At 33.3% G+C, this 26,165-nt stretch overlaps 1 protein-coding gene across 1 annotated transcript in view; it reads left to right on the plus strand.

Annotated features, from left to right (window-relative positions):
- HOMER1 (homer scaffold protein 1) overlaps positions 1 to 26,165 on the plus strand; it is a 134,148-nt gene that overhangs the window by 22,395 nt on the left and 85,588 nt on the right. The window lies entirely within an intron of this gene.

The following is a 26,165-nucleotide window of genomic DNA, read 5'->3' on the forward strand; positions in this document are numbered from 1 at the left end:
CACTTTTACCTCCTTATTTTGGTCCAGGCAGTTACTAAAAGCCCACCCAGGTTTAAAGGGAAAGCATATAGACTCTACCTCTTGATAGGGAGATGGCAAGGTTCTAGAAGAGGGACTAGAGATCTTGTTGCAGCCATCTTTGGAGAAAATGCTTTGCCACATGTATGCCATTGCTTGAACCAGAAACACTCTTTCAGATTCTAATTCTTTGGCTAACTCGTCAACCTAAATTAATTATCCCTTCCATTCTAATTCTGTGCTTTCTCACAGCTCTTTATTTTCCTTGGCAACACTCACGTAGTTTGTAATTATCTCTTTAAGTCTGAGGGTCAGGACTTGGTACCTAGCATTGTATCTGTTAAATATTAAAGTGCATTATGATGATGATGATGATGATGTACTAGGGATTGAACTCAGGGACACTTAACCACTGAGCCACATCCCCATCCCATTTTTGAATTTTGTTTGCAGACAGAGTGTCACTGAGTTGCTTAGGGCCTCACTTAGTTGCTGAGACTGGTTTTGAACTCATGATCCTCCTGCCTAAGCCTCTCAAGCTGCTGGATTACAGGTGTGTGCCACTGCACCAGAAAAATATATTATTTGTGACTTATAATTCTAAACACTTTATACCACATTTGCACTAATAAAAGCATGTTCCAGACTTTGTGAGAAAAAGGGAACAGACTCAAAATACCAGGAGTCAGTCCTTCAATTCCTCATATTCCATGTCCTACTGCTCAGTTTAGGGTGAGGAAAGAGTGGACAGGAGAAACGTGTATGTATAAATTTTGTTGGAGATGAGGTAGAAAAAGACAGTTTATATAGCTGAATTCCTGCTTACTTTTTCCATACTTTAAAACCTCAAAACCAGAAATCCATTTTCTATTCCTCTAGCATCCCGTTCAAGAGTGGCAAGAGAATTCCAACTGGTCCTTAAAATATTTATGTGGAGAAGAAGGCCTGATGCTAAGAATTACTCAGTACTCTCATGTAATAGCCTAGTAGATACAGCTTTGCTCAAGGAAAGTTAACTAGATCTTCACTTAGAACCATTATTTTACTTTTGACACAATCCTAAAAAGATAGGTTATCAGGTTTCTTAAGAGGCAAGGCAGCAGGAAATAGCAAGAAGAATGGCTGTTGATAGTGTCAGATGAAAATAGTTTTTTAAAACTTTGAGCAATGATGACATTATAATCTGGAAACCATAATAATTTGCAGAAGTTCTCATAATTTTTAATGGATTCTGTTCACTTAATGAATACTGTATGCATCCTTGCAGGTTATTGGAGATATAAAGATGAACAAAATGTGCATGACCTCTGCCCTCATAGAGCTTACAATTTGGGGATGGGCAGATCTTATGATAAATGTTTGCAAGATATCTTTTTGCATCCTCTTTCTTTTGACATATATGTGTCTTTATATTTAAAATGATTTTCTTATAGTATGATATAGTTGGTTATTGCTTCTTATCCAACCTGACCATCTCTGCCTTTTAATTGGGAATGTTTAAATTATATACATTTAATATGATGGTTGGTACGTTGGTGTTTAAATCTACTATCTTAGGTTTTCTCTTTGTCCCATCTGTTCTTCGTTCACCTCCCTCCTCTTTTGTGTTAAGTTGTGCTAAGTTGTCCAGGCTGGGCATGAACTTAGACTCTTCTTTCCTGAGTCTCCCAAGTCACTGAAATTATAGACATGCACCATTGTGACAGGCTCTTTCGCCTTATTTTAGATTATATTGTTATGATTGCTTTTATCTCCTTTCTCTCTCTCTCTCTCTCTCAATGTTTTTTAGGGTTTGTAATAAACATCTTCAACTCATTTCAGTCACGTAAGTGATGATAACCACTTTAAATACAATACGAATCTTAGCATAGTACATTTGTCCTTCATCCATGGATGGTGCAAGGGGGAGAGGGCGTGACGGGGTCTTGGATTTAGGATCACCCATGGATACCAAAATCTATGGATGCTCAAGTCTCTTATACAAAATAGCACAGTATTTGCAAATAACCCACATCCATCTTCCCACATACTTTATTTTGTGGTGTTGACGATTTAACCTAGAGCCTTGTACATGCCAGGTAAGCTCTGTACCACTGAGCTACATCCCCACCCCCACCCCCTTTAAATATCTCTAGATTACTTATAATACTACAGTGTACACACTGTGCAGATAGTTCTTGTACTGTGTTGTTGAGGGAATAAGAACAGAAAAAATAATGGGTACAGATGCATTTTTTTCCCCAAGTATTTTCAATCTGCAGTTGGTTAAGTCCATGAATATGCAACTTATGTATATGGAAAGTTAACTGTAGAGTGTCATTCCTCTACCTTTGCTATTATTATGTTTTTTATTTTTACTTCTAGCATTATAAATCTCATACATTATTAATTTTTAATAAAGAGATTTTAAAAATAAAAACATTTATTCACATTTACCATTTTTTGTTGCTGTTCATATCCTTGAATAGATCCTGATAGCAACCTAAAATTTATGCAACATAAAATTAACCATTAACCATTTAAAAAGTGTCTAATTCAATGGTAGTTAGTACAGTCACAATGTTGTATAACCATTACCACTTGTTTAGTTTCAAGATATTTCCATAACCCTAATTTTAATCTTCATTTCTGAAAGATATTTTGCTAAATAGAGAATACTAGGTTGGTGGGGTTTTGTCCCTTCTGTACGTTGGAGATTTTGTTCTACTGTCTTCTGGCTTGCATTGTTTCCAGTGAGACATCTGTTATCATTCTTATTTTTCTATATGTAATGAATGTGCTCTATCAACCCAAGGCTGTGTTTAAGACTTATCATTGATTTTAAACAATTTGATTATGATGTCCTTGGTATAATTTTCTTCATGTTTTTTTTGTGCTTGAGGTTTGTTGATCCTTATATATATATTTCTTTTTCTTTTTGACACTGGGGATTGAACCTAGGGGTGCTTTAAAACATCCCCATCCCTTTTTATTTATTTTTTTGAGACAGGGTCTCACTTAATTGCTGAGGCTGGCCTTGAACTTGCAATCCTCTTGCCTCAGCCCCCCAGGTTGTTGGAATATAGGCATGTGCCACCATGTCCAGCTGTTTTTTGAGCTTTTGAGTCTGTGGCCTTTCAATATTATCAAATTATCAGTATTATCAATTTTTTTCATTTATTTTCTTCTATTACCTTTAGAGATTAAGCTGCTTATTATTATTCCATAGTAATCACATTGATACTCTATTTTTTCAGTTTTTTAAATGCTTTATTTCTATATCTTTAAAATTTTAATTTTTAAATTTAATTTCATTTCTTTCTGCAGTGTCTAATCTGCTGTTTAACAATTTTTCCATTGTATTTTTCAGTTTTAGATCTCTAAGAAATTGATCTGGGGCTGTTTTATAGGTTCAGGTCTTTTAACTGCTTATGATTTCTTTGACCTTCTTAAATAGTGGACTATAGTTATAATAGCTACCTAATGGCTTTGACTACAAGTCTGTCTCATTTATCATACATCATTTCTGAATATATTTCTATTGATTCTTTTTTTGTTTTGCTTATTATGGATTGTATTTTAATTATCTATTAAATGTTAGATATTTAGAATTATCCTTTATTCAGTTCTGTTTTTGCATGCTTTCAAATATTCTTGTACTTTGTTCTGGGACTTAAGTTACTTGGAAACTATATCATCTTTCCAAGGCTTGCTCCTAAGCAGTGTTGTGCAGGACCAGAGCAGCCTTCACTCGATGGCTAATTTTAGCTTACTATAGAGGAAATACTTTTGTGAATACCTTATCCAGTGTGCCATTATCTCTTTTCTCTGGATGGGTGGAACATGAACCATTCTTTACTTTTTGTAAGGCTTGAGGTTTTTTTCTGTCTGCTCTTTCTTTTGGGTCTTCTTGGGCCTCAGATTGTTTTCTCATTGAATTTACTACTCAGCTGAGGAAATGAGAAGGACCTTCTATAGATTTCTAGAATGCTCTTTCTATGTAGCTTTTCAGCTCCCTCTTCTCTAATACTCTTGTCCTGGGATTTCTAGTTGCTATGCCTCTCCCATTTCAAGCCTGTCCTAAACTCAGGGCTCTGTTAGGGTTCCCTTCCCTGTGCTGTGGACATGGAAAGAAATCCTCTCTGGTAAGTGGGAAGGAATATTTATAAAGCAAAGTTGCTTCCCTTCTCTCAGGGATTGCTATGCTATGTTGCCTATTGTCCATTGTCTGAAAACTTATTTTGTGTATTTGGTTCATATTTTATTTAAGGTAGAAGGATAGATCTAGTCCCTGCCACTTCATCAAAGTCTGGGAATAGACCTTAAGTAATTGCACAGATATAGTTGTATTGTGATAGTTGCCACAAAAGAGACAACTGGTGCTATGAGTGTTTACTTAGAAAGTCTAAAAGTGCTGTCCAATAATCATTCCATACCTAAGTGATGATAGTAAAAGCCATTAAAAAGATGGAGAATGTGAAGCTTATTTAAGATAGATATCCACCATAAATGATTACTAATCATTTATATAGACTACCTTATTCTTTATGTGATGCAAGTAGAACATGGTGTGATGATTAAGTATCTTTTTGTATTCCTGTTTCTTTGCATTGTTCTTTCATGACACCATAAATTAGAACTTTTGATTATTTAGTTGTGTATCCCACATCCCCACTAGACTGTTAAATTTGACAAGGTTATTTTACTTGCCATTTTGCCTAATGGTACCTGGCAAAGAGAGGTTAGTCAAGAAATATATGTTGAAGGAATGAATGAGATAATGATACTGTGTTTCATATTGGAGGGTTATAACTTACAAAAAGTCCATTTACGTTAGGAAAGTTATTAAACTTCTCAGTTTGTATAAAAGTCTAATGAAATAAGTATATTTTCTAGTAGTTATATGGAATTGTAAAAATGCCTATTGCAGAGAGAAAGAGAAAATAGAGTATCTTTTGCTAGCATGGTAGAAGCAAAGATTTTATACTATGATATTTTTGAGTTAGTCACTGAGTTACTCAGAAGTAAAGAAAAAAAGTAAATCACATTTAGATTTTTAATGACTAGATATCATTCTTTTCTTTGGGAATAATGAAACAATCCTGGTTTTGGATTTGAATCTCAGAAATAATCACTACTACCTGTGAACTTCAGCCATTATTTAAATTCTCCCCACCTTCTAACAAATCTTTTGTTTTGTTTTGTTTTAAACCCAACTTCTTTTATATTGAGTTGTTTTAAGGACACACACACACCCACGTTTACATGTAATAGGAATTTAAAAAAAAAATGTTTCTTTTTTCCTTAAAACCTGTTTCATTTTTGTAACAACACTACTGTGGATAACATGTTGGTTTGATATTCAGTGAAATGGGAAGAAAATGGACCCTTTCATCTACTCTTGTTACTATTGTAACTTGTTCTATGATAATAATTTTTTATTCTTGAGCTCTAATTTTCATCAAATTACACTTCAGTTTAAAATGCTTGGTTGGCATGGTGCCTAAAATTGCTTTAATAAATATAAAGTTGCTTTTATTAAAATTTTATACTGCTTCCAGTAATTCTGTCACTACTAAAGAAACATACTATTTGAGATTTGATTAGAAACATATTTTTAGTAGAATTTGGAATAAATTCATTTTGTAAATGTTAATGAGTTAATAGAAGGTTAACTGGGTGAAGGTTTGCCTCTACTTATATGTCTTCTGTAACAAATACCTTTTCTTACAGTTCTCATGGTCAGAAGCTTAAAACAGTCTTTCAGTGCACTAAAGTCGAGGAGATTCAGCAGAACTGTACTTCCTCAGGAGGCTCTAGGGGAGAATGCTTTCCTTGCCTTTCCACTTTTTAGAGTTGCATTCTGGTTCATGTGCTCTCTTCTTCCATCTTCAAAGCCAGCAGCATAGCATCTTCAAAACTCTGCCCCTCTGCTTCATCATATCACCTTCCTGATATAGTTGTCTTCATCTGTCTCCCTTTTGTAAGGACAGTTATGATTTACATTTAGGGCCCACCTAGATGGTCCAGGATACTCTATCCATCTCAGAATTTCAAACCACATCTGTGAAATGCCTTTTGCCAAATAAAACAGCATTCATAGGTTCTCGATATTTAAGACCTTGATGTTTTGGGGGACCATTATTCAGCTTTCCATAAGTATTTAAAGGGAACATGAACACATCCTGTTTTTCAACTGTTAGTTTTTTTAAAAAATGCAGTTCTATCTTAAAAAGTTGTCAGTTTACCCATTTCTTAAAGAAGCTGTATGCACCTGCTTCTGTTGATCATCCATTTTCCACCTGTTTACAATTTTATCCAGTGAAGTATGTTTTTCTTCCTATGTCCATGTCACAAATACTTGGTTGTGATGATTCACATGAAAAAGGTTATCTAAAAGTCACATCATTTTCAAAAACTAATAAGTATTTTTTTAAATTAAACTGTACAACCCATTTTATAAATACAGCTTCTTTTTATGTAATACAGCCTTTCTGACTATGTATGATAGAACCTGTAATGGTTTAGAAAGTTTTTTTTTTAACTGAAAATGCATATAGCTTCTTCTTCAAGTGTAAACTAGTAGAGAATTATATTTTAAAAACTGAAGCAAGACGTTTTCCAGGAAAACTTTCTTTCAGAGACCAGAGATTCTGGACTAGCTATGCCATTTTATCCTGACAATACACTTTGAGATGTTGAAATAGTGATGTTATAGTTGATTTTTGACAGATTGGAATTATTATTTTGAGTTACATTCAGAGGTCATCATACAGAGCATAGTTTAAAATGATTGAGGTTCCTTGATAAATACTGTTTAAAGTGAAGCTATTTTGGATGTCAGTAACTGGTTTTGTCATCAGGCACAACTTGGTGATAATTTCTTTTTCCATTATGAGTATTGCTTTGTAGTCTAAAGTTCCTTTTAGTATTGGACTCTACTCGATTGTAAAGATTTTTTTTGAACCATCCAGTAAAATTTTCACTGGCCCACTATGTTTTAAATTTTAACATATAAAAGGCACCTTTATTCATTTATAATCTGAACATCAAACATAAAGTTAGAGTTATTGTGAAAATTTCCTGAAATGATAGTACAGTGAGTGTGTGAGATTTGTTGGAGTTCAGTGGCAAAAGCATATTAAACTCAATGCATCACAGTAGGATTAGGAGCCAGAAGATGTGATTAAATGTAAAAATGGTATTGTTAAAATTGCCATATCTATTCTACAAGATTAATTATGAATATCAATCAAGATAGGCCATGCTAAAAGCAAACAAACAAAAATTATACCAATGCAATCATTTTTAGCATTTTGTTATCCAGTCTATGGTATACCTAAAAAGGTGTGCCTTCATCACTTTGCTACTTACTGTCTCGATGTCTCATCAAGGACAGAAAAAAAACATGATAAAGGCAGAGATTGAGGAAGCAATCTTGTGAAGCATACTTAAAACTTCTGGTTAAACTTGGATTTAGGATTTACTGTGGGCTTGTTTTCTGTCTCTTCTTTCATTATGATTAAAAGGTGGCCATTTATCTGTATCATTCTCCTCCACCAAATTATATTACCTGTCAAAGAAAACATTTCAGAAATTTCCCCAAAACCTTATCCAAATACCTGAAAAATTTAAATTACAATTGATTAGCTATATTGATTACTCTTTAAACACTGGATAGTCTGAGAACCTCCCTATTCAGTTTGAGTTGAACAGATTGCTTTATAGCAGAATGCTGTCGCCCTTGAAGTCCAAGATCTAAAAAAAAAAATCCATATCCAGTGGCCTGATATCCAGCTAATAGAAGTAGTAATGGAGGAAAATAGACCCTAAGAGACAGGAAAACTCAGGCCATACGGATCAGATCACCATGAAAAGAGAAAAATCTTTGTGTGCTGGCAAGTAAATGGTAATTTAGAAAAATAATTTTAAAGATACTTGACGTCTTGTATATGTCCTGCCAAAGCAAGCACAAAGATACTTAAAAGGCATAATATTAGTTGTTTTTTTTTAACATAGAGAATTTTAATATTTATTTTTTAGTTATCGGCAGACACAACATCTTTGTTTTTGTATGTGGTGCTGAGGATCGAACCCGGGCCGCACGCATGCCAGGCGAGCACGCTACCGCTTGAGCCACATCCCCAGCCCAATATTAGATGTTTTACCCAGTACAAGTAACTTGCTTAATAAATAGTCTATGGACTGTACCTAATTACTAAAGCCAGCTTGGAATGATTCTTGGAAATAGAATATGTTATAGCGGGGCTAGAATGCTTTCTTAGAATCTTTTCATTTTCATTTATTTCATTTGAAGAAGATGTAGAAATAAGTCAGTGCCATCAATATGAGGGGGTAGATTGCTCAGCATTGTTGATGATTGAACTCTTATTCATGTAATATTTGAGAACTTGATATTTGGAAGCTTTGGCTATTACCATTGTAAGGCATGCATTTCAGTAACAATGCTGAGAGGACTGTGAAGAGCATGATATTCGCATCCAAAGTAATGATATGCTATTGATTTATCTCCATAATTGCCTCTCTGCTGGAATTTTATTGACAGAAGTAGGATAGCACAGCAGCACAACTTCAGTGACTGTGAATGTTAAGGATTTTTAAGGGTTCTTACGTGTTTTCATGAGAGAAGGATATATGCTCTAGTACCACTTATCTTTTATCTGTATTTTAAAGACACTTTGTACTAGAATGCTTAGTTAAATTGATTGTACGGTTTGGAAGAATCCAGAAGCTTACTTTTGGTCATGTCTCTGACTTGTATTTTAACAGAATGATTCCATTTATTTAACAGAATAAAAATAAATAATTAAAAATAATACTAGTACTAGTAAAACCAGTGAATACATTGGTTCTTGAGACTAGAAATTGGTTATTAATTCCAGAGTATATCATATCTGCATCAGACATCTGCTAAATTTCATCACATAGTATTTCGAAATGGGAGGACATGATAGGAAGAATATGCATACTTTGATAATATATGAACTTTACATATGTGAAAATACTTTCGGGGCTGGGGCTGTAACTCAGTGGCAGAGCACTTGCCTAGCATGCGTGAGACACTGGGTTTGATCCTTATCACCACATTTTAAAAAAAAAAAAGCATGCTGTCCATCTACAACTATAAAAAAAATTTTAAAAATACTTTCTGCTTTTTTTCTCCACAATTTTTCTTACCTTGGTTTGTTTTTTTTTTCTGGCAAAAATATCTAAGAATTTAATTCTGCCAGCATTTATTAAATATCTTTCATGGAGCAGGTATAGGTTTGGTGACAGCAGTGAACTTCAGGTTTATATGATAAAATAATTCTTTCTTTCAATGAAATCAGTGAAAGATGAAGATATGGGCTCCAGAGCTAGACTGTGTGTATACACTGACAGTATATTGTGTTCAGCTAATTATATGCCCTCTTTATGTCTTAGATTCCTCATCTTCAAAAGGAGTATAATAACAACTACCTCACAAAGGTTGAAAAGATTAAATAACAGATATAATGATTTGAAATATGTCTCACCATGTAGGAAGCTCTCATAGATGTTAATTATAAGCAAAGGATTTTTGCCACATATCCATTTGATAAATTTAGGCTTTGTCTTCAGGTTTAAGAGCAACATATTTAATTTTTTTAGTTTAGATTATCTAATCTATGGCTTACTTCCTTTGGCACAAATGAATATAGTTGTTGTTTAACAATTTATTGTATTGTGTGTTAATTTATAAAAAGGATACTTTTGAGATATCACATAATTCCAACTGCAAAAGTTTAAATGCTATCAACTTTTTCAGTCATTTACTGGATTGAATATCTGATATTTTCTGTTTTTTAAATATTAAGAGTGTAACCTTTTCTACACAGAATTAGTTTCTACAGAGAATTTTTATTATTTTGTAAAATCAAGAACAAGGTAAAACAGGGTAATTAAAAATACAGTTTTTAAAAAAACTTAGTGTTGAAAAAAGGATTATGAATAGATGTAGTAGACACAAGATATGAGATCATTTAGTAGAGTAGAAAACTAAACATGGTTGAGTTTCTTGGCAAATGAACGAGAAGCATATTAAGCATATTGAGTTGTAATCTTGTTTGGGTATAACAACAGACAAGTTTTCTCCCCTAGAACTGTCATGTAAGATACTCAGTAAGATAGTGATCCCATGGGAATTTCTCTTACCTGTTAAAAGATTCAAGGGAAAATTACATCTTAATTTAGTGAAGGCATTTTTCTAGGGAATTGAGATAATCTGATATTTACCTTCTGAACATATATTACTATTATTGGGAAAGAATTTAGTCTTAAAAAATTTAGAACAGATTACAGGCCCTTAACAAAATATTTTTCATAAATCTACCAAAATACAGTTGGCCTTCTGTATCCACAGCTTATGTACCTAAGGATTCAATCAACTGTAGATTGAAAACATTTAGAAAAATAATGTGTACTGAACATGTACAGACTTTTTTTGTCATTATTCTCTAAACAATCCAATATAACAACTACTTGTGTAGCAAGATATATAATAATCCAGAGATGATTTAAAGTATTTGGGAGGCTTTGTGTAGGTTATATGCAAATACTGTGTCATTTTAAGTAAGGGACTTGATCATTCTTGGATTTTGGTATCCATAATCATCCTGGAACCAATCACCTGAGGATACGGAGAGATGACTTTACTGAAGTAGTAGTGAGTAAGAGTGCATTCTTTTAAAGTGTTGTGGTTTAGTTTATAAATGTATATAAACTTTGCATTCTTCATACTGTCTATACTTACTTGTGGTATAAAATATTGTTTTATTACCATGATGTAAAATTGTAGCATGACATGTCCTGCTCATGCTGCTATTTGTGGTACCCTTGTTATTGAATCACTTCTCTCTTAAGAAATAGGGTTAATTTGTTTTTCTCAAATGTCTCAAAAGAGCATTTGATTAAGATTCTAGAGCTCTTTTTTTTTTAATGTTTTTGACTAGGAAATATAGTATTACCACTTTTCCTAGGCGCCAGAGTATGGCTCTTATAGAACTGAAGAGAACTGGTTCTTCCAGAATATGGCTTTTATAGAACTGAAAAGTACTGGTTCTTAAATCATTGGATGAGGCAACTTTAATTGGAGTTAATAATAGTTAGTAGTGGAGATAATAGCCCCTTAAATATTATGGAATGTCTGTCCAACACAAAGGCTTTAGTACCATAGATATTTTTTCTGTTTATAAGTTGGTTAAATTAATGTGTGTCTGTACTTAAATTATCTTCTCTTCTGTGTTATATTAGCTGGAGAATCTCCAGCTTTAGATAATTGTTTCTGTCCTCTCCTCCCAGTACTGCAGATAGAATATAGGAACTTTTGCATTCTAGGTATGTGCTCTACCATCAAGCTATATCCTCAGCCTTTTTATTCATTTGGTGTATGGGTTTTTTGTGATTAATACTTCACATTTTCCCTCATATTTTTTAATTGCTACATTATAGTGGTACATACTGGTGGATTTTGTTGCTACATGTTCATATACACACACAATGTAACAGTTTGACTAATGTTCTCTGGTATTTACTCTTCCGCTCCCCTCTTTCCTTCCCCTGGCCCCTTTCTTCTACTAATCTCCCTTCAATTTTCATGACATCCCTTCCCCACCTTGTATACACCCACACTTTTTTTTCCCTTTTTTCTCTCTAGCTTCCACATATGAGAGAAAACACAGGACCCTTGATCTTCAAAGTTACTTTGCTTAACATTATGTTGTCAAGCTCCGTCCATTTTCTTTCAATTAACATAATTTCATTTTTGTTTATGTCTAAATAAATAAAACTCAATTGTGTATATAAGCCACATTTTCTTTATCCATTCATCTGTGGATAGACATTTAGGCTGGTTTCATAATTTGGCTGTTGTGAATTGTACTGCTGTAAATATGGATATGCATGTATCGCTTTAGGATGACTTTAATTCTTTAGGATAAATATGGCTGGGTCATATGGTGAGTCCATGCCTAGTGTTTTGGGGAACTTCCATACTGATTTGATAGTGATTGCTCTGCCACTGAGCTACAACCCCAGCCCCTAGCTCAGTCTATGTCTTTTGATTGATGAATTTAGGACATTAACATTCAATATTATTATTGTGATGTGATTTGTATTCCCAGTCATTTTGGTTTATTTCTGCTTAATAATTTGAATTAGTTTCGCCTTTGATTGACTATTCCTATAGTGTATTTCCTCCCTTTGCTGATTTTCATTTTTTTTCCATTTCATGTTCATGGAATATTTTTTTTTTTTTAAAAAGTGTTAGTGCAGGGTTTCTAGTTGTGAATTCTTTTAACTTTTGTTTATTGTGGAAGATTTTATTTCATTCTTTCCTTGATGTATCTTTATCTGGTTTTGATGTCAGAGTGATACCGACTTCATAGAATGAGTTTGGAAGGGTTCTTTTCTCTTCTTCTCTCTTTCATGGAATAATTTGAGAAGTATTGGTGTTAGTTCTTTGAAGGTCTTGTAGATCTCAGCTGAGAATCCATCTGGTCCTGTGCTTTTCTTAATTGGTAGGCTTTTGATAGTGTCTTCTATTTCATTGTTTGAAATTGATCTGTTTAAATTGTGTATGTCCTCCTGATTCAGTTTGGGTAGATCATATGTCTCTAGAAACTGGTCAGTGTCTTTTGAGACTTTCAGTTTTATTGGAGTATAAATTTTCAAAATAATTTGATTATCTTCTATATTTTAGTAGTGTCCATCGTGATATTTCCTTTTTCATCATGAATTTTAGTAATTTGAGTTTTCTCTCTCATTCTCTTCATTAGTATGGTAAAGGTTTACCAGTTTTATTTAGTTTGTCAAAGAACCAACTTTTTGTTTTGTCTATTTTTTTAATTGTTTCTTTTGTTTCAATTTCACTGATTTCAGCTCTGATTTTAATTAGTTCCTGTTGTCTGCTACTTTTGGTGTTGATTTGTTCTTTTTCTAGGGCTTTGAGATGTAATGTTTGGTTATTTATTTGTGGACTTTTTATTCTTTTAATGAGTAAGCTCAATGCAATGAACTTTCCTCTTACCTCTGCCTTCACAGTGTAACAGAGATTTTGATGTGTTGTATTGGTGCTCTCATTTATTTCTAAGTATTTTCTTATTTCATCCCTGATTTCTTCTGCTATCCATTTTGTCATTCAGTAACATATTAATTAGTCTCCAGGTGTTGGAATAGCTTCTATTTTTTTTAAATCGTTGATTTCTATTTTTGTTCCATTATGATCTGATAGAATGCAGGGTATTATCTTTATTTATTTATTTTTTTGTATATGCTAAGAGTTCCTTTATGGCGTAAGATATGGTCTGTTTTAGAGAAGGATCTGTCCATGTTCTACAGAGAAAAAAGTGTATTTGCTCATTGATGGATGAAATATTCTGTATATGTCTGTTAAGTTTAAACTATTAATTGTATTTTTAGTTCCATGTTTTCTTTGTTTAATTTTTGTTTGGAGGATCTTTGACTACAGAAAACTTGATCATATGAAAGTAAGAGTCATTTTAAAGTCTGAGGGTTATGTTGGAATGAAAATGCATAAAGAAATTAGAAATGGAATGGTGGTGTTTATCACTTGAAAAAACCTGGGTTTAACCTAATTGGCAGTAGAACTGTATTTAAATCGGATTTTTAAATTAAGCAAGGAGAAAATTTTTAATGAAATGATTCGAAGATAAAAATTTGAGGTATTTACCACTCCTTCACTCCCTCTACCTACCCACCCCTCAACCTGGAAAAATTTACAGGAATGTCAGATACACTTTGATATATAAAAATAAAAACTAAATTTTATACCAAAGAATCATAGTTTGCCTTTGAAAATAGAGCAATTTACAGATGCTGTATCTCTAATATATTGATTTTAAATATCATCAAATTTAGAAAAATAAATAACTTCACTCTACTCTAATGAGTGTTCACCTTATGTTTATACATGTGGGTTAGAATTGGATATATGAGATGCTCCCATGTATGTGGTTTGAGTGCTAAATTATAGATTCTAGATTTTCCACTATCTGGGGCTAAAATTTAAGATTTTAAACAAGCTCAGGTATGAATGTAGAAATCCATTGGGCTCAAATGGCCCCAAAATACATTAGCCTTGCTAATAATCAGGGATATGCAAATTAAAACAACAATAGAATACCTTTTCATGCCCATCAAGTTGGCACAAATTAAAGATGTTAATTGGACATTACCAAGTGTTGGTAGAATGTAATATAGGCACTAATAAGAGTGCAAATTGGTAAAAACAACAAAAGACAAAGTGCAAATTGGCACAAGTGCCATGAATAGGAATTTGGATATATGCTATGGTGAGTACCCTATGAAAAGAAATTCTACTTCTAGTGTATCTGTTAAATATGTACACAGGAAGACATACAGGAGCATCATTGTAGGAATGCAAAAATGGGAACAACTTATCTATCAGGAAATAGCTACATTAAATATTGCCCAACATTCTCCATTAGAAATATTATGTGAACAACATATAAAATTTTAATTTACTTTAAAATTTTTTTTGTAATTGTAGATAGATAGCATACCTTTATTTTATTTGTTTATTTTTATGCAGTGCTAAGGATAGAACCCGTTGCCTCACACATGCCAGGCAAGTGCTCTGCCACCTAACTATAACTCCAGCCCTTAATTTACTTTTAAACTCAAAAAGACGAAATAAATTTTAATATATTTGACACATTATCTTTTAAACATTAATGTAAAGATCAGTGAGATATTTTTACATTATTTTTTCATATTAAGTCTTTGAAATCCATTTTTTACTTTTGCATTTAGAGCACATCTCTGTAGGGATGTTAAATTTTCATTGGAACTACTTGATCTGAATTTAAATTTCATGAAGTTTACTGACAGAAAAAGAAAATTCATAAAACCAAGTTTTTCTATACTTAGAAATTCTTCATTAATTGAGTTAAATATCAGATAAAGTTAATTTACTTTCTTAATTTCATAAGCCATATTTCAGTTGTTCAGTACTATGGTGTCTAGTGGCTACCATAGCACAGTTTTTTTCTTCTTTTTTCTTTTTTTGGTAACAGGGATTGAACCCAGAGGCATTTAACCACTGAGCTACATCCCATCCCTTTTTATTTTTTGAGACAGGTTCTTAACTAAGATGCTTAGGCCTCGATAAATTGCTGAGGCTGACTTTGAATTTATAATCCTCCTGCCTCAGTCTCCCGAACCTGGGATTACAGGGTGTTTGCTACTGAGTGTGACTATAGTGCATTTCTACTATCACATATACTAGTATCCTCTACTAGATGTACTGCTATGTGGCAACTAAATTGCCTGTATATATATAAAATAAAATGTGCTTTTTAAATTCAGAATTGCAGTGTCAATAAGAACTGGAGAAATGTTATAAAGTTTATGTTTGTTTTGAGCAATTTTAAGTAATAAGAATGATATAGGGAATAATATGACACCCATGTACCCACTGATCAAAATTTGCAAATGGTACCTTCATATCTTCCTCCTTGATCTTGGGTTTGTTTTAGATTATTTTGTTCAGATATTTTATAGATTCAGTATCTACTTATTTAGTCTGTGGAATATATAAAAGTGTACCCAAGGATGATACTATTCTTTGAAGGTGATATTAGAACTTAAATGAACTTTTAATGTTTAATTCATTTTTAGAGTCTATTGGTATGTTTATTGAGAAATCACTTATTTTACATTTTTACTCATGTGCCACTTATATTAACAAGAATTAAAAGTCCAGTTATCAGGATGCTACTTCCTTAGATTTCCCTAGTACATACTGTCAATTATCCAGGTTCAGCTTTATTTAATAGAGGAAATCACCCGGGAAAAGAAGACTATTTAAAGTCTAATAAAATTGAAAATACAGAGAATCACAGCCTCTGGGATGGGAGTCTCCTGTGTTTCTCCTTTGCTAGCAAAGCAGTAAACCTTCTTTATCCTTTTTCTCAAAAAAAAAAAAAAAAAAAAAAAAACCTAAAAATACAATACTAGTTTTAAATGTAATTATAAGAATGTAACTATATATATACTATATATCAAGTATACTTCCTGTTACATTTTAAAACACTCAGCATTTTATTTTTTTTATTTTTTATTTATTTTTTATTAGTTGTTCACAACATTACAAAGCTCTTGACATATCATATTTCATACATTAGATTGAAGTGGGTTATGAACCCCCAATTTTACCCCAAATGCAGATTGCAGAATCACGTTGGTTACACATCCACAATTTTACATAATGCCATATTAGTAATTGTTGTATTCTGCTACCTTTCCTATCCCCTACTATCCCCCCTCCCCTCCCTTCCCCTCCCATCTTCTCTCTCTACCCCATCTACTGTAATTCATTTCTCTCCTTGTTTATTTTCCCATTCCCCTGACAACCTCTTATATGTAATTTTGTATAGCAATGAGGGTCTCCCTTCATTTCCATGCAATTTCCCTTTTCTCTCCCTTTCCCTCCCATCTCATGTCTCTGTTTAATGTTAATCTTTTCTTCCTGCTCTTCCTCCCTGCTCTGTTCATAGTTGCTCTCATTATATCAAAGAAGATATTTGGTATTTGTTTTTTAGGGATTGGCTAGCTTCACTAAGCATAATCTGCTCTAGTGCCATCCATTTCCCTGCAAATTCTATGATTTTGTCATTTTTTATTGCTGCATAGTACTCCATTAACACTCAGCATTTTAAATAGGTGAAAAGGATAGGTGAGACAGACAATGTCATTTGGCAGTTATTTATAATAGATAGCAAGCCAGGTTCTTTGAACATTGAATATGACAATTAAGTCACTTACTTGATGTTTACCCTGATTTTGACCATATCCCTTATCTTTTAAATGCAGCTACTAAAGAAAGTATCCAAGAGTACATCCATATTAAACTCTGATATCAAAGGTTGTACTGTGACCTACTGAAAAGACTGAGGATAATTAAAATTACTCTTAAAGAGAGATAGCATGTGAGGGATATGAACAGTGTTGTTACTATTTAAGTATTTTTTATAATTTTAATTTCCAAAGGGATATTTTAAATTTCTTGATGTCTACTTCAAATATGCCAATTAAAAGAAATAGTTTGAACTGGGGTTGTAGTTCAGTGGCAGAATGCTTGCCCAGTATATGTGAGGCACTGGGTTCAATCCTCAGCATCACATATAAATGAAAATTTGTAAAATATTATTTACAAATAATATTTAAAGGAAAAAAAATAGTTGATATCATGAAAGTATTTCTGAGACTCAGTTATTGTAATGCAAACAATGATTTAAACAAGAATTTTTCATTTGAATGTGCAATTAACCAGTTTAAAAAAAAACAAAGAATTTAGATCATATAAATTTTGAAAATCCTTCCAGAAAACATTTTGTAGTTGTTGGTGTCACATTTTAGGTCTGTACCTCTGTACTTTTACTTTTAGAATGCTACTTTACTGTTTTGATTTGCCATATATAGTAATTTGTAAGTTTTTAAAAGTATGTCCCTGCTATGTTTTTGGTTCATCACTAGATGGAGTTCTTGCAGTATGTGTTGGGTAGGCATTAATAGAATAATCTTTATTTTCCTTAAAATATGCATGTGTGTTTTTTAAAAAGAGTATTTTATACGGGCTGGGACTGGGGCTGGGGCTGGGGCTTGATGGTAAAGCGCTGGCCTAGCACATGGGAGGTGCTGGGTTCTATCTTAGCACCATATAAAAATAAATAAAATAAAGGTATTTTGTCCATCTACAACTAAATATATTAAAAAGTATTTTTTTTTATAAACAATCAACTATTAAATATAACATGGCAATAAGACTGCACAGTTGCTAGAATGCTATTGGATTATATAGTCAGTCTTTTGTAGCATCAAAACAGCTATTTTAGTCAATAAGATTTTTCCTAAGGGGTGTGTGTATATGAGAGAGATGAGGGGGATATGACTAGTTCCTTGGTCATCCTATAGAATTACAATGTATATTATTAATTTGCACAAGATAGTTCTTTCTAGAAAATTCTAATACTTAAGTTCCTGCTTGTCTGAAGCCATACTGTGCCACCTTACAATGGCACTGAGACTGAATTCTTCAGTATTACCAATGAAGTTAAATGGATGTTAGGTAAATGATTTGTCCATTCCTTGAGTTATCCTTGTTGTTGTCCTTTTAGCCTTACCAAATGTCAAACCCCAATCCAGCCACAAATAAAAGTTTTTTTTTTTAACATATGAAAAAATTATTTTATTATTATTTTACTATATAACATTACTGAATACACCAGATTGCATTTTCTCAAATGGCAAATGCAAATGAGACACCAGATAACATTTTTCTTTGATTCTCCCAGGAATCTCAATATCATCTGTCTTTTGGCAGATTCAGATTCTTAAAACATCTGTGATACTGTCCATGAGGATACCAACGATGTGTAGTAGTAAAGAACATTTTACTAAGTTTTTCTATTATGGGTCCTTGCTCAAAGTGTTCATATTTTTCTTCTTATCTGGTTTTTAGCACTTGATCATTACTGTTATTATTGTGCACAGGATTTGGTTGAGGGATAGGTTGTGTGTGTGTTCATATGGGGGATATCCACAGAAGGGTGATAGCATACTGTTGTCCTGCCTTCAGATGTCAAAGTGAGCTCTACTTGCAATTATAGTCATCTGGAAGAGAAGAAAATATATTTATTGCAAACACCAGATAAAGCTCTGTTTTGAACTGGAGATACATACTTCAAGAAAGTTCTCTTTGATATCCATTTTTTTAAGTTTTAAAATTTTGAATTAGTTGTAGATGGACATAATACCTTGATTTTATTTATTTAGTTTTATGTGGTGCTGAGGATCGAACCCAGGTGCCTCACACGTGCTAGGCAAGTGCGCTACCCTTGAGCCTCAACCCCAGCCCCTGATATCACCCATTTTAATGCTGTTGATGCCATGGTGTTTAAGATGATCAGATGATATGATGAAAAGTGTAGTGAAGAGCAACCACCTTTAAAATCTGCTTCTAGGCATACCAAACTTTTATTCCTGGAGGAGTCCCCAGAGCCTCAAGGTCAATCAGCTGCAGCCAGAGGATGTTGGTCAGCACTAGAGGGGTGCTACAGGAAGCAAGAGATCACCTGCAGGCCCTTGTACAGGACTGCTCAGTCTGGAGATGCTGGCAGCTTTGTCCTGCAGGCAGGACAACACCATGTTGCCTCAATCTTTTTTCTGTCTTACATCCTTTTTATTTACTCTAATCAAGAAGGATATTTTCATCTGGAAAATGATGTACCTTTAGCCCTTTAATCCTGTAGATGGGCATGTTTGTGTATCTGCTCGTTTTCTACTTTCCATTTTTTTCCTTTTTTAGTATTGGGTTTGAACCCAAGTGTGCTTTACACTGAAATATATCAGTAGTCTTTTTTAATTTTTAATTTTGAGATGTGATCTCACTAAATTGCTTAGGGCCTCCCTAAGTTGCTGGGGCTGGCCTTGAACTTGAGAACCTCCTGTGTCAGCCTCCTCACAGGGAATTATAGGCATGCAGCACTATGCAGAGCTCCTTTTCCTTCTTAATGAATAATAGAAATACTTTCATATCATGTGCTGTTAAGTCAGTTCATTTCCAAGCTATTAAAAATTGTCATTTTATGGTTCTTTGGCAGTCTTTGAAAATGGCCCCTGAAACATTTTTTTTCCCTCACTGGTAATTGTAATGTAAATGTAACTTTTAAAAATATCTTTTATTTGTCAATGGACTTTTATTTTATTTATTTATATGCGGTGGTGAGAATTGAACCCAGTGTTTCACACATGCTTGGCAAGCATTCTACTGAGCCACAACCACTGAGCCACAACCCCAGCCCCACATAAATGTAATTTTTACACAGTATTTTAAATGATGTTTTAGTACCTGTGCAAGGTTTTCAAAAAGTAGTTATAGGATTATAAAGAGAAGTAAAAGTCCCCTATCCCATATTATCCATATCTAGCCTAACCCCTAGATGCAACTACTTAAAAAAAATTTCTAATCTTATTTCTCTTGGTGGTTGCCTCCATAGCATTAATAAGTTCTTATACTACTGTGTTAAAACTTTGGAGATTAAATCCATGTTGCAGAAAGTCAACGGATAGTCAACTTTTACCATTTCCATATTTTTCTTTCCACTGCTTCCTGCCACTCAATGCAATTATTTTGTATAAGTTTCTCCATTGATTAGCTCTACAATTTTAAATGAGTGCCAAAAATTCTAGTGTGTACTGTGGAAATGTGTTATGAAGTTAAGGAATAACCAGTCTATAGCTAGCCAGGTAGGAGTTGTAACAGACCACTAATCATTTTATTTTGGGGGGCATGCTATAAAGTTTATTATATATAAACTTCTTTCTTCAATTATAATTTGTGAATTTTTTTTTTAAATGACAACTGTTTCAATTAGGAAACATCAGAAGTCTGAAGGTAGTCTTGATTCATTAGATCAGTGCTATAGTCAAGAAACCCGGAGTCTTTGTTTTTTTCCTGTCTGCTATTATTAACTAAGAATGTTGGCCTTTGCCGCAGTCTGGCTGGGCACAGAATCACGAGCCACCACACACCTTGTAGATTCAAACAGCAATTCTTTATTCCCGAACTCACACCGGCCCTCTACAAACACGTTCTCGGGAAATTCACGTTCTGCCGCAAAACTCACGTACTCCACCAGGCTAGAATCCCAAATACTTTCTGAATCCCACGAGAACTCAACGGGAACTCAGGCAGCAGGATACGCCCTATTCCCAGCAGGAATAACCTTAAACCTGGAACCGCCCTAAACCCAGATTGTCCTAAACCAGGAACGCCCTAAACCCAAATTGTCCTAAACCGGAACGCCCTAAACCCAAGGAGCTGGATACTTCCTAAAACCTGCAGGATACACCCTAAACCTGGATTCACCCTGGTCCTTGAGCAGGGTAACCTTTCTCAAACATACATGCAATGTCACAGCAAATGTCCAAGGCAAGTCCATTTCCACGAGTCCTTCCTCTAAGCAACATAGGGTACGCTGGCAAGGAAATTTCGATGCGTCATTCCTACTTGGCAATGGCCCTCAGCAGGCCTTATTCTCAGGTATGCTTTGCTTACAGTGCTAGGATTGCTTCTTCAGGTCCAGGTGTCACATGCAAATATTATTTAGAATATTCTTTCTTAAATGTATAATTGTCTCTTTGTGAATGTTCCTAGAAACTTCAGCAAACTTTTCCTAGTTATTTTATTGACCATAATTGATTCACAGATCCATTCCTGAACCAGCTTCTGACAAGAGTGGAATTGTCACAATTATTCCATGGTGAAGAAGAAGGTGGTGTAATTGAGATTTCTTAGGGAAGTGCAAAGAAGAATAAATAGTGTATAGAAGAATAAATAGTGGATAGCTAAGAATGTCTGCAACAGCATCAAAATCTTCAGTAGAAATATTACTAACCTTGTTTGTAATACTTCTGTCAATCTAATTTCTTTTGAAAAATTAAGTGGAAAGTCTGGTAATTATTTGAAACCATACCTTCTCTTTATCTCTTTTGCTACATTATCTATTTGTACTTATATATTTGAAAAAGGACATTTGTAAGCTAGGCATTAAAGGTACTAGGAAATGTATCATTTCTCTTCCTTCCCTTTAGTTTCATTGTTATTTATTGGACCCATATCTTTGTACTCCCTTGGAACAAGTATTTATTGAGTAATCACAATATTTGCAAATATAGACTTCAGTAGTATTTTAAAACAGCATTATCATTGATTTTAATCAAAGCTATCCAAATGACGAATGTTAACTTTTTGCATTTTTTTTCTATATTAGAACTTTTATATCTTCTGGCAAATAGTCTTTTTGTTTTGCTTCAGTTTTTTTATGATCCTCATTTCTTATTGCACAGATGCCCGACGGCTAAATGTAGTAATTCTCTGTCAATTCTAATGAGTTTTATAAGCCTTATTTTAAATTTTTTTGTACTGGGGATTGAGTCCAAAGCTGCTTAACCACTGAACCCCATTCCAAGCTCTTGAGATATTTTATTTAGAGACAAGGTCTTACTAAGTTGCTTAGGGCCTCGCTAAGTTGCTGATGCTGGCTTTAAATTTGCGATCTTCCTGCTTCAGCCTTCTGAGCCACTGGGAATACAGGCGAGGGCCTACACACATAGCTGTATAAGCCTTATTTTTAAAACAATATTCTGATTTTTCTACTTTTTTCCCTCAGAATTACCTTATATTTAACATTCTTACAATTTTCAAGATCCATATTAAGTTTTAGACCCATCACTATATATAGTACTTTCATAAAATTTCAACCCAACATGAAGAATTTCAAAATTATTCTTATACTACTAGTATTCTGGAATTATTTAATGAACCAACAACAAACAATACAAAACTACTCCGACAAGATTTCTTATATCATGTAGTAGTTAGAGCTACTTATTGTCCTGGTTGTAGATGTGTAAGAAATTACCAAGTAAAAGATTCTATAGGATAAATATGTATGTGTGTGTATAGTTTTCCTTTTTTAAGCTGGTTTAAAGCATTTCATGCAAAATTCATTATTTTAAATTTGAGTTTTAGATTCTTTAGTTTCTTACCAAAGTTACTTTGAGTGTTCTTAACAAATATCTAAGAAGTTGTGGCTCAGTGGTAGAATGCTCGCCTAGCACACAGACACTGGGTTCAATCCTCAGCACCACACAAAAATAAAGGTATTGTGTCCACCTACAACTAAAAAATATATATTACAAAAATACTGTAGTCACTATTAAATAAGACCTCAATTTTGTATTGTCTTATATGTATTTTCTAGTAAACATTACTACATAAAGACCAACTTTCATTGAAATAATATTTACCTCAAAATTTGTCTTTTCATTATTATATTGTGGTTATAAATATAAGACCTAGGAGTGTTTATGTGTTACAGGAAAAAGAGTTTTGAAGTTAAATAATTTTTCATGTGCTGGATTATTTGGGGTTACATGGGTTTCTTTACTAGAAAACTTTTTAGAATAATAATATAAGTGGGCATTTTAACTATTTTACAATAAGATGTAACAGTGTTTGCAAAACTAATTTAAATATGAAATACTTATTTCTCAAATTGTTCTAAGAACACAATGTGAGAAACACTGGTATTTGATCCAATTAATAGTTGTGCTAATTATTGTAAAAAAAAAGTAGAGTGTTTCACCTTGACTTATGAGTGCCATCCAGTTTATTCGTAAAGGGGTTAACCTTAACACTTGGATACTAGAGACAATCAGCTTCAAATGCGTTTGAGATCTTTTTAATTTGGGTATACTTTCTCTACTACTTCTACAGCTTTCTCTAAATGAAATGTATTGATGTGTACTATTGAAATATATTTTTAAAAGACTGATCATAAGACCTCCTGAGTCCCCTGGTTTTTTCACTACAAGTTTGAGCTCTAAATGAATGTTTAAATTCCTGACTCAGCACTCTACGTGAAAGCTCTGTAGGCATCTGAATTCTGTCAGACCTGTGCTTTGCTCTTCCTTTCCCTTCCCCCATCTCACACTTTAATTTCTGTTTCCTATCTTGTCTTTTAGCACCGTTGTCATTCTTTTTAGTCACCCCACACCCCAGAGAATCAAATTCCTCTTGCATCTCATACATCAGGACTTCCCAGCCTTGGCATTGTTTACATTTTATGCTGGATAATTCTTTTTTTTGTGGAGAATTGTCCTGTGCTTTGTAGATATTTAGCAACATCCTCAGCTGCTACCCACTAGATGCCAGCAGTATTTCCCTTAGTTGTGACAATTGCAGTGTCTCTATAGACACTGTGAAATGTCTCCTGAGGGACAAATCACCTCAGTTTAAGAAGTTCTGTTCTATATCCAATCTGTCAATTTATTGTTATTGCTTCCTAAATCTATCTTTAATCCTTTCTCATGTCTTCACCCTACTCTATAACCTCCTATCCTCTCTTTAATACTTGAGATGGTTTAGTAAGGTTCTGACTGTGACCAGTGCTGTTTTTCTCCAAACCACCTCCTTCATTCAATTTATCTTTACAAAATGTAAAACTATCCTGTTTATAATTTCCATTGCTTCCAGTGGAAATCCTTAGAAACTTGCTTCTTTCTAGCCTCATTTTTCAAAGGCATTGATTGTTCTTGCTACAGGTATAGTGTGCTATGCCCTTTTGCCACGGTTTGTCTCCTTATGTATCAGTTTCTTCATCATAGCCCTTAGTCACTTATTTTCAGAGAATCTATTATAGTGAAGAGCATTTTACTTTTATTTTTTAATTAGCATTTTACTTTAACTTTTACCTATTTTCCCTCACCAAATTTTAACTTTTTGAGGATAGAGGCCATCTCCATCCCAGTTTTTTGTTTTATTTATTTATTTATTTATTTATTTGGTAATACTGGGGATCAAACCTAGGTGCTGGCAAGGTAAATGCTCTACCACTAAACTACATCCCCAGCCGCCATCCCAGTCACAGTAGATATTCAATAAGTGTGGATCATTTACTAGTTAGTATGCCCTGTCAGTATGCAATATATTCTCATTACTTCTAGGAATTATGTTCTCTATATTAGTAGTGATGATTATTCCTCAAGTCTTTATCTTTCAGACTTCAGTAGGTCAGCTTTTGATCACAGAAATCTTGAACTATAATTTTCTTTAAGAAACCATCTATTCATAAGATAATTGAAGAAAGTCATGTACTTAATTTTCAAATGTCATGCTTATAACTAGTTAAAAAAATTTATTCTGAAAGGAATTCTGTGGATTAACTAAATTGGGTGAATTAATGATGTGAAGAGTCTTTACTAGACGCAAAACATTGCATTTCCATTGGATTTGTTGATTGTTCATAGAAAGCTTGCAAAAGCAATTATTTTAACAGCTAATTTAGTTTTTTAGAAAATGTCAATCAGAACACATTTGTGTAATTACCATTCTGAACTACTTAGAAATCTAACTCCCCCATCAAATGAATACAATAAAAAATATCAAGTTAATAAAGAAATTGTCTGTCACCCCTGCCCCTTCCTTAAATGCTTTCGTAGAGTTGTGTGTGATTATATTTCCCTGAGTTGGAGCTAGCAACAATCAGTCTGATCAACTACACTTTTACCTGGAACTGTGAAAAGTGAAAAAAAGAAAAATAGGGATTCTGAGGCTTTTGGAAGATAACCCAAGTTTTAGCATCAGCCTCACTGCAAATCAGGGATTGATGGGGAAAAGGGAATGAATCTGCCTGGCTAGATAGTTAATAATTATTTATTAAATGAATCCATATATAATAGTATATAAACAAGAAGGGATGACTCTGCTTCTTTTTTTTTTAGGGAGTGGCGCAAAAATTGCTTTCAAAAGAAATTCTTTAATAAGAAGGTTTTCAGAAACAAAACTGGGAAAAAGCTAGGTTACCTATGGGAAAAATATCTCCCTTTATTAAAAATACACTGCCTTCTCAGGGCCACCGTAGAGAATGGGAGTCATATGATGGTAGCCCATCATTATTAACCTGAGGAGTTGCCAAGGACCCAGATTTGCTTTGACTATTTTTCTGATTTCTCTCCTTTTTTTTTACATTAATATTTTTTAATATTTTAAAGTAAAATTTATGAATTAGCTTAATATTAAACATTATTAGTTAAAATTTTCTTTAGGATTTTGAACTGCTTCAGAAAAGAAAGGTGGGTAGTAAAATGAAAGACATGTAAATCATTCAAACTGGGGATAAAAAGACAACAATAACAACCTGAAAAATGTTGTTTCCAAAAAAGTTTTTACTCAGAATTTGAAAAATTTTGTATTGTAATGGCTCTGTTGTATATGAATCATTTTATGCTTGTTTTCCATAATGTAACAATTTTTTTTAAATATTCTGAATTTGTATTTTTTATTAGTTTTAGTTTTTAAATTGGAATTTTTGAAATCTCTTACATATTCTTAAGGCTCTACTTGATTTAAGAAAATGATATTTGTGGTTTTGAGCAATCCCCCCCATTCTTCAATAATGTATGTAAATGTATAGCGCATAAACTATGTAAACTTTCTCAGCAAGTTAATTACCTGTTGTAAGTATAAATAATGTAGTTTTAAGTGAGTAAAAACTGGTAATCTCATAAGTGTCAAATATAAG

Source organism: Spermophilus citellus (assembly GCF_964194105.1).
Source record: "Spermophilus citellus genome assembly, chromosome: 1".
NCBI lineage: Eukaryota > Metazoa > Chordata > Mammalia > Rodentia > Sciuridae > Spermophilus > Spermophilus citellus.